Below are 12073 nucleotides of genomic sequence, written 5' to 3'. Positions count from 1 at the left end.
GGACACATACACATGTACAGGACACATGTATAGGACACAGGACACATGCACAGGACACAGGGACACATACGCATGTACAGGACACATGTACAGGACGCAGGACACATGCACAGGACACAGGGACACATACACATGTACAGGACACAGGGACACATACACATGTACAGGACACATGTACAGGACACAGGGACATATACACATGTACAGGACACATGTACAGGACACAGGGACACATACACATGTACAGGACACATGTACAGGACACACATGTACAGGACACATGCACAGGACACATGCACATGTACAGGACACAGGACACATGCACATGTACAGGACACAGGACACATGCACATGTAAAGGACACAGGACACATGTACAGGATACAGGTAGGCTGCACAGGACACAGGGAGGCATGCAGCTGCAGATGGGCATTGTTGACCCTCTTTTTCCACTTACAGTAGCTGCTGCATTTCTCACCCTCATCTTATACTCGGGTGAATAATTTTTTCCCAATTTTTTGTGGTAAATTAGGGGCCTCGACTTATACTCGGATCGACTTATACTCGAGTATATACGGTAGGGCTTTGCTGGAAGATATCTTGCAAAGCATACAAATCTGGAAGTCTAGGACACTGGAACTAACAGCTTCCTGACAGCACGATAACCAATGACTGCTTTCAGTAATGACTTGAAGAAAAGCCTAAAGCTGGCCATAGATGAAAGATTTTTTTTTGCTGCCTGAATGAAAATAAACAAACAGATTCCTCCATCTGCACAATTTAGTTGGTTAGAGGAAGCCTCTCTGCTAAAACATTGTATCCTGACACTGGGGACTTACCCTGTGAGAATACACTGATCAGTCTAGTCATGTGATCCTGCAGCTCTAGCTTCCCTGTGTCAATGAGTGGCTGCTGCAAGGAAGAGGAGGGAGCACTGACAATGTCTGGGTCATGGGAGGCTATGGGTGATGTTGTGGTTCCAGGAATTCACAACCGTTCTTGAGCACTCCACACATGGGAGAGCCATATCTGGAGGGTCACGTATATACAAAATGTACTACTCACTCAACTAGCAGTAGCGCTGATGACCCTGTCTTACGGTGTTTAATTTCATATTTCTGCCTACTGCTGAAATCTGGTACTGTGAAATACCACACTGTATCTGACTGATTAGTTTAGGTCAGTGGATATATGAAACATGCACTGTAAATGCAGTAATATCTCTGATTTGATATTTAGGACAACTTACTTAAAACAAAATAGCAGTATGTCCACATAAGATACAGTATAACATAATAATGAACATAAAGCAAACAGATTTCTCTCCTGTAACATGAATATGCAGTAATCCAATAGAGTTCATAAAATGAAAGGAGTGAAAGGAGACAGTGGCAGACCAGTGTTACAGTATAAACACATTTGAGCCCTTAAAAAATAGGATTTTGTACTCACTGTAAATTCCTTTGCTTGGAGTCTATTGAGGAACACAGGAAGTCTTTCATCTTCAGGTTATACTTCTATAGGAGATTTGGTCACTGGCAAATGAAAATAGTAGTCCAGCCCAGGATAACACCTTCTACCACAAGCATGTCTCAGTTTTGTAGAAAGCAGTGTGAAAAGCATGCTTATAAACACAGAGTAGTGGGATCTGACTGTGTCCCTCAAATAACTCCAAGAAAAGGATGAATATATCAAAATGGGACTTTTGTACCTACTGTAAAACAATATTCCTGAAGTCTATTGAGGGGACACAGAAATTCTAATACTGTCATTTATACTTCATAATGCTGCATACAGTTGCATTGGCCACTGGCAAAAAAAAACTGTAGACCAGCTCAGTATAACCCCTTCTACTTCCAGCCTCATTTTTGTGGCAAAGCAGTACTAAGAGCACGATCATAGATACAGATGGGTGGAACCTGTGTTACTCAATGGACTCCAAGAAAATTTTACAGCAAGTACATAAATCCTGTTTTCTTTTTAAACCCATGTAGGAAGTAAGAATTCTTATGCCGCATACACATGATCGGTCATTCCGACAACAAAATCCATGGATTTTTTCCAACGGATGTTGGCTCAAACTTGTCTTGCATACACATGGTCACACAAATCTTGTCGGAAATTCCGAACGTCAAGAATGTGGTGACATACAACACGTATGATGAGCCGAGAAAAATGAAGTTCAATAGCCAGTGCGGCTCTTCTGCTTGATTCTGAGCATGCGTGGAACTTTGTGCGTCGTAATTGTGTACACACGATCGGAATTTACGACAACAGATTTTGTTGTCAGAAAATTTGAGAACCAGCGCTTAAATTTTGTGTGATGGAAATTCCGATGGAAAATGTCCGATAGAGCCTACAATTTCTAACAACAAGCTCCCATCGAACATTTTCCGTCGGAAAATCCGACCGTGTGTAAAGGGCATTATACAGTCAGAAAGTCCAAAAGCAATCCAACTGAGGGTTGGGCAACAGCAAACAAACTACTAACAGGCCCATAAAAAACAGCAGAACTAAAAAAGTGCCTGTGGCTCACAGAGTCACCTGAAGGAATTTACTCCTGAAGCTGGCATGAGGCCTAAACAGTCAATTGGTAAAACTTAGAGAACATGTGAACTGAAGACCAGGTGGAAAACTTGTAAATCTGAGAAAGAGTTGCTAGAGCAGAAAAGTCCAAGAAGCACTCAAAGATAGTACAGATGTACAGATAGTACAGTGTGCTTTGGCAGGGAAAGGTGGTACCCAATTTCTAAGACCATAAGCTTAGATATGATCTGCCTGAGCAACCAATAAATGGTGGAATAAAAGGTGGAATGAGAAGCTGGTTCCCCTTTACTGGGTCCCTCCCGCTAGAAGATTCATCAGGTTAGGAACTACCTGATCTTTAGGAGCAAGCAATTTGATTTGCTCCAAAATGTATCCAATAGGGATGGGCCGAACGGACCCCTGTTCGGTTCGCACCAGAACTTTCGAACACCGCGAAAGTTCGGACCCAAATAATGAACCCCAATATAGTCAATGGGACCCGAATTTCAAAAATCAAAAGTGCCATATTATATGCAAGTAATTGGGCATACAATGGTTACAGGGGTCCGGGTTCTGCCATGGGGGACATGTATCAATAAAAAAAAAAAAAATTGTCAAAAACTTCATTTTTAAATCAGCAGTGATTTTTTGATTTTTAAAGTGAAAGCATAAAAATGAAGAATTCCTTCCAACATAGTGCCTGGAGGGGGTCCCCTTAGTCTACCTGCAAAGTAGTAGATCTGTACCATTTCTAGAATCTGCTGCAGCAATAATTGCATTTATAAAGCCAAAAAAAATGAAATTTTCCCTGCAAGCTACCTTTATTTTGCTCAGCAACAGCTGGGGATCCAGTGTATATGATGAGGCCACAATGTAGTGCACTGGGAACAAGATTAGAGATTTTTTGGATACATTCTGGTGTCACTTTGACTTTGGATAGAAGTAACAGGTGCGTAAAAATTGGTCTTTGGGTGAAGGTGGAGCCTTCCCACCTTAACCCTATAGAGGTACTCTTGATGAAAGCAAGAATTGGCCTTGTAAAAAAAATGCAATGATATGCACCTGTTAAACATGTGCTGAAATTAATGGGTGTTAATTGTGCTCATGAAACCTATACCAAAAACATTCTTCCAGATGAAATGATTGAACACCCTCAATGCTAGGCAGCCTCAAAATCCTGCAGATATTCCACATCCCAAAAAGACTTAATCAGTGACATCGGCATCAGGGGTTTCATAGCTGGTAATCCAGGACTGATTCATTTTTTTAAAAGTTAAACAGTCCACGGAGTCTGTGGACAGACGCGTTCTATGATCAGTAATAAAACTTCCTGCAGCACTCAATGCCCGTTCTGAAAGCATGCTGGATAGCACGCGCAAACCCGCTAAACAGAGGAAATGATGCTCTGCCTGAGGACACATTTGTTGCTGGCCCCCTTACAGTGCCAACGGAACGTCTGCCTCTCCTTGTTGTCCTCCCAGACATTATTGGGAGGGAGGGGGCGGTGCTTATAAGCAAATGTAAAGAAGAAGTTGAAATCTGTACGTAGATGCACTTTAATCAATGTAAAGAGGTGTTTGGTGCACCTTAATGTGAGTACTCACACTACACAGACACACTCCACGGATACACTATATTATACTGCAATATAATGCGCCAAGCATACAGTGACGCACAGAACTATATGGCGTTAAACTGGCAGCAATGCACACAAAACTATATAGCAATAAACTGTCAGTAACGCACACAGAAGTAAATGGCGTTAAACTGGCAGTAACGCACACAGAAGTAAATGGCGTTAAACTAGCAGTAACGCAATCAAATAGACGGTGTTCAACCGTCACTACACTAACGCTATCTGAACTGACCCTACTCTAGCTACAGTATATCACAAAAGTGAGTACACCCCTCACATTTTTGTAAATATTTTATATCTTTTCATGTGACACACTGACACTTTGCTACAATGTAAAGTAGTGAGTGTAAAGCTTGTTGTGTGTACAGCTAGTGTAAACTTGCTGCCCCCTCAAAATAACTCAACACACAGCCATTAATGTCTAAACCGCTGGCAACAAAAGTAAGTACACCCCTAAGTGAAAATGTCCAAATTGGGCCATTTTCCCTCCCTGGAGTCATGTGACTCGTTAGTGTTACAAGGTCTAAGGTGTGAATGGGGAGCAGGTGAGTTAACCACTTGCCGACCGCCTCACACAGATATAGTGTGGCAGAATGGCACGGGCAGGCAGAGTAACGTATGGGTACGTTACTCCCCTCCCACGGGCGGGGTGTGCAATCGCGCCCCCCCGGTGCCCGAGGCGGTCACCATTGTTCCAGGAGCGATCCATCCTGAGGGGGAGGCCACTGATTCATGGCCTCTCCCTCACGATCGCTCCTGACGAATGAGAAGCTTCCTCTGCTTCTCAAATGTAAGCAAAAGTAGAGGAAGTGATGTCATCTCGCCTCGTGCAGCCTTTTCGTTCCGGCGCCCGAGGAGAGAAGACAACACAGTGAGTCTGCACCAACACTACACTAACACTAGCACACATAGACACACAACCCCCCCCCGATCACCCCCCTGCACCCTCTGTCACCCCCTGTCACAGTGACAAATAGCAGTTTTTATTTTTTTACTGATCACTGCATTGGTGTTATTTGTGACTGTTATAAGTGTTAGGGCAGTTAGTGGTATTCCCCTTTAGGTTTAGGGTACCCCCCTAACCCCCCCAATAAAGGTTTACCCCTTGATCACCCCCCAGTTAACCCTTTCATCCCCTGCTGCCAGGGGTGACGCTAGTTAGCCAGGTAGGTATTTATGTTCACCGTCAGCTTTTTATAGCGTCAGGTACCCCCATATACTACCTAATAAAGGTTTTAACCCCCTGATTGCCCCCTAGTTAACCCTTTCACCAGTGATCACCATATAAGTGTTATGGGTGATGCTGGTTAGTTTGTTTTTTATACCTGCCGTTTATTACCCAATAAAGGTTTAACCCCCTGATGGCCCGGCGGGTGATATTAGTTAGTATTTAGGGTCAGATAGGGTCTGCATCGCCCTAGGCAGCGTCAGATTAGTGCCAGTACAGCTAACACCCACGCACGTAGCATACACCTCCCTTAGTGGTATAGTGTCTGAACGGATCGATATCTGATCTGATCAGATCTATACTAGCGTCCCCAGCAGTTTAGGGTTCCCAAAAATGCAGTGTTAGCGGGATCAGCCCAGATATCTGCTAGCACTTGCATTTTGCCCCTCCACCCAACCCAACCAAGTGCAGTATTGATCGATCACTGTCGCTTACAAAACACTAAACACATAACTGCAGCATTCGCAGCGTCAGGTCTGATCCCTGCGATTGCTAACAGTTTTTTTGGTAGCGTTTGATACAGTTGCTGACAGCCTAGGAGCTTTTTTACCTGTGAGTCTCACTACTGTACCAGTAAATTTAGAGCCCAAAATGGCAAATCGAAGGTACAGTAGTGAAAAGACCTACACGTATCTGAGCATGGCAGATAGTGAAGAGGAAGTCACTCATCTGTCAGATTCAGGCTCAGAATACGATCCTGTAGACGACAGCGGCTGCATGACAGATAGCTCTGACGACGGAGTTGTGGTCCCTGCCAAGGTCAGGCGTACCAGACCCTGATCTTCTTCTGTCTTCTGAGGTGCAAGAACTGCAGGGCTCTGGTATGGAGCAGAGAAGTACCAGTGCCGCTCATCCTTATGGTCAACTGGCAAGCACCAGCGGCATAGTACACCCTGGTCGTAGTCAAACCAGCACTGCAGTAACACATGGTGACGTGGCGAGTCCCATAAGTGCAGTTCAAGCTGGCGAGGTGGCAAGCACAAGTAGTGTCCCGCTGCCACCAAGAAGACAAAGACAGGCCCGTCGAGCCCATAGTGCCCTTCCTGCTGCATTCGACAATCCTAATTGGGAGCCCACCACTTCTGCAGCACCCATACTTCCCCCATTCACTGGCCAACCCGGAATTCAGGTGGAAACAGTTGATTTTACCTCACTTGATTTTTATTCGCTGATTTCACCGAAGATCTCTATAGATCTATTGTGGACCAAAGTAATTTGTATGCTGGTCAATTCATCGCCGCTAATCCCCAGTCCTCCCTTGCCAGAGATTGGAAACCAATTACGGTTTCTGAATTTAAGACCTTTCTGGGCCTATCCCTCGACATGGGCATAGTTAAAATGAGTACTTTGCGGTCATATTGGTCCACTGACCCAATTTACCATATGCCCGTGTTCTCTGCCTCCATGGCCAGGGCACGATATGAGCAGATCTTGCGGTTCATGCATTTCAACTACAATGAACTCTCTCGTCCTCCTGGAGACCCAGGAAACAATCGGCTCATCAAAATTCGGCCCCTTGTAAACCACTTCAACCAACGTTTTGCAGACTTGTTTACTCCCCATCAAGTTGTCTGCGTTGATGAGTCCCTGATTAAGTTTTCTGGCCGCTTGTCTTTCAAACAGTATCTTCCCAGCAAGCATGCCAGATACGGGGTCAAGATGTATAAGCTCTGTGACAGGGCCACAGACTATACATGTAGTTTTATGGTTTACGAGGGAAGAGATAGTCACGTAGAGCCGCCGAACTGCCCAGATTGCATTGGGAGTGCTGGCAAGATTGTGTGGGACTTGGTGTCACCCTTATTCGGAAAGGGGTACCATTTGTATGTGGACAATTATTACACGAGCTTGCCACTTTTTAGTCACTTGTTTGATCATCAGATTGGCGCATGTGGCACCATGTAATCAAATCGCTGGGGCTTTCCCCAACGGCTTGTAGATTCCCATCTTAGGCTGGGGGAGAGAGCCTGCTTGAAGTGTAATAACTTGCTCGCTGTGAAGTGGAGGGATAATAAGAATGTTTTGGTTCTTTCCTACCTTCATGCAGAAACGACGGTTCAAATTCCTACGGCGACTGGTGTTGTGGAGAAACCCCTCTGTGTCCACGAATATAACCAAAATATGGGAGGGGTGGACCTCAACGACCAGTTGTTGGCGTCGTACCTAGTTGCCCGTAAGGCCAGACACTAGTACAAAAAAATGTCTGTATACTTATTTCAATTGGCTTTGCTGAACACTCATGTGCTATACAGAGCTTCAGCACAGACTGGATCCTTCCCTAAATTCCAGGAAGAGATCGTCAGAGCCCTTCTGTTTCCAGACGGTGCTCCACCTCACCTTCCCAATCCAAATGCAGTAAGTCGGCTGCATGAGAGGCATTTTCCGTATGTCCTCCCTAGTACCCCTACCCAACGAGCCCCCCAAAGAAGATGTCGTGTCTGCAGCAAGCGCGGATATAGGCGTGACACCCGCTATTATTGTCCCTTCTGTCCTGACAATCCTGGTCTTTGCATTGGTGAATGTTTTGAACGCTACCATACACTAGTTGAGTATTAGCATAGGGTACAGCACTGCACAGACTAGGACACACTTTCACAGGGTCTCCCAAGATGCCATCGCATTTTGAGAGTCCCCAACCTCGAACCGTTCCAGTTACAATCGTTACAGTTACAAAAAAAAGTGTAAAAAAAAAAAACAAAAAAAGTAAAAAAAAAAAAACACAAAAAAAATAAAAATAAAATAAAAAAAACAAAAATAGTTGTCGTTTTATTGTTCTCTCTCTCTCTTTCTATTCTCTCTCTATTGTTCTGCTCTTTTTTACTTTTTTATTCTATTCTGCAATGTTTTATTGTTATGTTTTATCATGTTTGCTTTTCAGGTATGTATTTTTTTTTTATACTTTTACTGTTTACTGTATTTTATCATTAACCATTTTTTTTGTTTTCAGGTATGCCATTCAAAAATAAAAAGAAAAACTGCGCTGCAGAGCAAAAAAAGGTCAAAGGTAAAAGCTGCACACAAAATACACCAATATCTGTGTATACCATGAAAAATAAAAAATAAATAAAGTGCGCTAATTATATGAAAATACACACATAGATGTGAATACATGTGGGTAGTAGTAAAAACCACAATCTACTGAGAGCAAGTAAATGACTCCATGAGTGGTAAAAATATATAAGTGCAAAACATAAAAACTCAAATAAAAAGAAGAAACAAAAAATGTGTACATGTGAAATACAATGATATTAATAGCGTGAAAATCTGAAAATCAAACAAACTCAGTCCATGGGTTCAAATATAAAAAGTTCATCAGTGAAAAAAAGCTTCCATCCACTATACAGCTCAGCAGCAACTAATCCCCCTATGAGTGGATTGACAAGGGAGAGAGATGTGCAGGATGGTGCAAATCCACTGGCGGTGACTCCAATAAGTAAGAAAGTGATAAAGGTGGACTCTTACCCTCCGTGTTGGACCCCCTCCTTGGCAGGGTCTATCAGGCATGCAGATTTTTGCCCTCTGCAGGGATCATGTAATGAGAAGATCTCCCCAGCAGCTGTTAGGAATGTTGTCTCCGATCCGGGCTGGTCCAAGTGAAACGCCTGGAGAGGGGGAAGGAAAGCTCTCTTGCTCCCAGTGTGGCAAAGGAAAAAACAAAAGAGCAGAGCTCCAATAGTGTAAAAAGTTTCGGAATTTATTAAATAAAAGTACAGACCGCAACGGAGAGTGCACGCTCCGTGAGGTGAAAATACAATTAAAAACAAGCCGGCATATAAAAATCGTAATAACCCGTGCATAACATGGGGCAATCGTGACGGCTTACAACGTAGCCACGCCCTACATGTTTCGTCATTAGTAGACGTCTTCAAAGGGGCGGAAACATGTAGGGCGTGGCTACGTTGTAAGCCGTCACGATTGCCCCATGTTATGCACGGGTTATTACGATTTTTATATGCCGGCTTGTTTTTAATTGTATTTTCACCTCACGGAGCGTGCACTCTCCGTTGCGGTCTGTACTTTTATTTAATAAATTCCGAAACTTTTTACACTATTGGAGCTCTGCTCTTTTGTTTTTTCCTTTGCCACACTGGGAGCAAGAGAGCTTTCCTTCCCCCCTCTCCAGGCGTTTCACTTGGACCAGCCCGGATCGGAGACAACATTCCTAACAGCTGCTGGGGAGATCTTCTCATTACATGATCCCTGCAGAGGGCAAAAATCTGCATGCCTGATAGACCCTGCCAAGGAGGGGGTCCAACACGGAGGGTAAGAGTCCACCTTTATCACTTTCTTACTTATTGGAGTCACCACCAGTGGATTTGCACCATCCTGCACATCTCTCTCCCTTGTCAATCCACTCATAGGGGGATTAGGTATGCCATTCAGCTGCAGCGCGGATTTATTTATCTTGACAGCAACAGCGTTTGCTCCCACGATACATAAAGCCGTGACTCCAGCGCTGCAGGAGGTGATTTCACCACCACAGTTAAAAAAAAAGAGCATATATGCGAAGCATGGGGGCAGCAGGGGTGGAGGAGCGATATTGCTCCTAACTTTTGGGGCAGATGCCCCATGCTTCGACCTATATTTTTTAGGACATTCAGCTGCAGCACTGATTTATTCATCTTGCCAGCAACAGCGTTTGCTAACTCGATACATAAAGCTGTGACTCCAGCGCTGTAGGAGGTGATTTCACCACCACAGTTAAAAACAAAATGGTGCATGTATGCCCATCATTAGAAGTGGGTGGATGAAGGGAGGTATTCTAATGGTGGGCATACCCACCGATTAATCTCTTTTTTTCGTTCAGCCCACATGCTGCATGAAAAAAAAGATTACAATATATGCCGAACAAGGACCAGCAACGTACTGGTATGTTGCTAGACTTTGAGTTGTTATATGAGAATGATGCCCGCGGGTTTAGGTATTATCTTGGTATTATTCTTTTCAGCCAGCGGCCGGCTTTCATGTAAAAGCAATCCTAGCGGCTAATTAGCCTCTAGACTGCTTTTACAAGCAGTGGGAGGGAATGTCCCCCTCCCACCGTCTTCCATGGTTTTCTCTGGCTCTCCTGTCCCAACAGGGAACCTGAGAATGCAGCCGGTGGTTCAGCCAGCTGACCATAGAGCCGATCAGAGGTCAGAATGGCTCCAATCATCTCTATGTCCTAAGAAACCGGAAGCTACGAGCATTTCATGACTTAGATTTCGCCGGATGTAAACAGCACCATTGGGAAATTGGGAAAGCATTTTATCACACCGATCTTGGTGTGGTCAGATGCTTTGAGGGCAGAGGAGAGATCTAGGGTCTAATACCCCATTTAAAAAAAAAAAAAGAGTACCTGTCACTACCTACTGCTATCCTAGGGGATATTTACATTCCCTGAGATAACAATAAAAATGATAAAAAAAAAAAAAAAAAAAAAATTAAAGGATCAACAGTTTAAAAATAAAATAAAAAAGCAAAATAAATAATTAAAAAAAAAAGCACCCCTGCCCCCCGCTCTCGCGCAAAGAGGGTCGGTCTTCCGTCATATGTAAACAGCAATTGCACCATGCATGTGAGGTATCACTGCTAAGGTCAGATCGAAGGGCAGTAATTTTAGCAGTAGACCTCCTCTGTAAATCTAAAGTGGTAACCTGTAAAGGCTTTAAAAAATATATGTAGTTTGTCACTGCTGCACGTTTGTGCGCAATTTTAAAGCATGTCATGTTTGGTATCCATGTACTCGGCCTAAGATCATCTTTTTTATTTCATCAAACATTTGGACAATATAGTGTGTTTTAGTGCATTAAAATTTAAAAAAGTGTGTTTTTTCCCAAAAAAATGCGTTTGAAAAATCGCTGCGCAAATACTGTGTGGAAAAAAAAAATGAAACACCCACCATTTTAATCTGTAGGGCCTTTGTTTTAAAAAAATTATGTTTGGGGGTTCAAAGTAATTTTCTTGCAAAAAGAAATATTTTTTCATGTAAACAAAAGGTGTCAGAAAGGGCTTTTTCTTCAAGTGGTTAGAAGAGTGGGTGATGTGTGACATAAGCTTCTAAATGTTGTGCATAAAATGCCAGGACAGTTCAAAATCTCCCCAAATTACCCCATTTTGGAAAGTAGACACCCCAAATTATTTGCTGAGAGGCATGAGAGACAAGTTGCGGGAAAAAGACAATTTTTTTTTTGCACAAAGTTGTCACTAAATGATATATTGTTCAAACATGCCATGGGCATATGTGAAATTACACCCCAAAATACATTCTGTTGCTTCTCCTGAGTACGGGGATACCACATGTGTGAGACTTTTCTGGAGCCTAGCTGCGTACAGGACCCCGAAAACCAAGCATCACCTTCAGGCTTTCTAAGGGTGTAAATTTTTGATTTCACTCTTCACTGCCTATCACAGTTTCGGAGGCCATGGAATGCTCAGCTGGCACAAACCCCCCCCCCCCCCAAAATGACCCCATTTTGGAAAGTAGACACCCCAAGCTATTTGCTGAGAGGCCTGCCGAGTCCATGGAATATTTTATATTGTGACACAAGTTGCGGGAAAAAGACAATTTTTTTTTTTTGCACAAAGTTGTCACTAAATGATATATTCCTCAAACATGCCATGGGCATATGTGAAATTACACCCCAAAATACATTCTGTTACTTCTCTTGAGTACAGGGATACCACATGTGTGAGACTTTTTGG

At 43.4% G+C, this 12073-nt stretch overlaps 1 protein-coding gene across 1 annotated transcript in view; it reads right to left on the bottom strand.

The window, feature by feature from the left end:
• TRPM6 (transient receptor potential cation channel subfamily M member 6) overlaps positions 1–12073 on the bottom strand; it is a 318859-nt gene that overhangs the window by 217490 nt on the left and 89296 nt on the right. The gene's annotated exons all lie outside the window — the stretch shown is intronic.

Source organism: Aquarana catesbeiana, linkage group LG01 (genome assembly GCF_042186555.1).
Source record: "Aquarana catesbeiana isolate 2022-GZ linkage group LG01, ASM4218655v1, whole genome shotgun sequence".
Classification (NCBI taxonomy): Eukaryota; Metazoa; Chordata; class Amphibia; order Anura; family Ranidae; genus Aquarana; species Aquarana catesbeiana.
Note: the sequence above shows the minus strand (reverse complement) of the source record. Positions and strands in the feature narration are given on the sequence as shown.